Below are 534 nucleotides of genomic sequence, written 5' to 3' on the forward strand. Positions count from 1 at the left end.
GACTGTTAGGACTGCGAGCGGTTAACTAACTAGTCACCAGACTGTTAGGACTGCGAGCGGCTAACTAACTAGTTACTGGACTGTTAGGACTGTGAGCGGCTAACTAACTAGTTACTGGGCTGTTGGGACTGCGAGCGGCTAACTAACTAGTCACCGGACTGTTAGGACTGCGAGCTGCTAACTAATTAGTCACCGGACTGTTAGGACTGCGAGCAGCTAACTAACTAGTCACCGGACTGTTAAGACTGCGAGCTGCTAACTAACTAGTCACTGGACTGTTAGGACTGCGAGCGGTTAACTAACTAGTCACCGGACTGTTAGCGAGCAGCTAACTAACTAGTCACCGGACTGTTAGGACTGCGAGCGGCTAACTAACTAGTTACCGGACTGTTAGGACAGCGAGCGGTTAACTAACTAGTCACCGGACTGTTAGCGAGCAGCTAACTAACTAGTCACCGGACTGTTAGGACTGTGAGCGGCTAACTAACTAGTCACCGGACTGTTAGGACTGCGAGCGGCTAACTAACTAGTCAC

General features: G+C 50.4%; 1 protein-coding gene across 1 annotated transcript in view; it reads right to left on the minus strand.

The window, feature by feature from the left end:
* The window catches only part of LOC101980514 (A disintegrin and metalloproteinase with thrombospondin motifs 10), an 89,098-nt gene that overhangs the window by 23,483 nt on the left and 65,081 nt on the right, over positions 1–534 (minus strand). The gene's annotated exons all lie outside the window — the stretch shown is intronic.

The sequence above is a fragment of the Microtus ochrogaster genome, unplaced genomic scaffold (genome assembly GCF_000317375.1).
Source record: "Microtus ochrogaster isolate Prairie Vole_2 unplaced genomic scaffold, MicOch1.0 UNK124, whole genome shotgun sequence".
Classification (NCBI taxonomy): domain Eukaryota; kingdom Metazoa; phylum Chordata; class Mammalia; order Rodentia; family Cricetidae; genus Microtus; species Microtus ochrogaster.